At 67.2% G+C, this 204-nt stretch overlaps 1 protein-coding gene across 1 annotated transcript in view; it reads left to right on the top strand.

Moving 5' to 3' along the window:
* RFX1 (regulatory factor X1) overlaps positions 1-204 on the top strand; it is a gene marked incomplete in the record, with an annotated part of 48,718 nt that overhangs the window by 10,710 nt on the left and 37,804 nt on the right.

Here is a 204-nt window from a genome sequence, read left to right as displayed (position 1 = left end):
GGGGTTCGCGCGTCTTAGCCGTTACGCCAGCTGCTGGTCCCGAGTGTGAGGTCCGTGTGTGCACCTGGGGGCCCTGGCGGGGGACCTTGGGTGAGTCACTTCCTCCCCTGGCTCCCCGGTCCTTACCTGAAAATGGGTCATAAAAGCCAGCACGGCCTCCCGCCGCCCAGAAGAGCCCAGCACAGCCCCTGGTGTACCGGCCGC

This window comes from Tupaia chinensis, unplaced genomic scaffold, assembly GCF_000334495.1.
Source record: "Tupaia chinensis unplaced genomic scaffold, TupChi_1.0 Scaffold138060_1, whole genome shotgun sequence".
Taxonomy (NCBI): Eukaryota; Metazoa; Chordata; class Mammalia; order Scandentia; family Tupaiidae; genus Tupaia; species Tupaia belangeri.
This window is presented reverse-complemented; position numbering and strand designations above follow the sequence as displayed.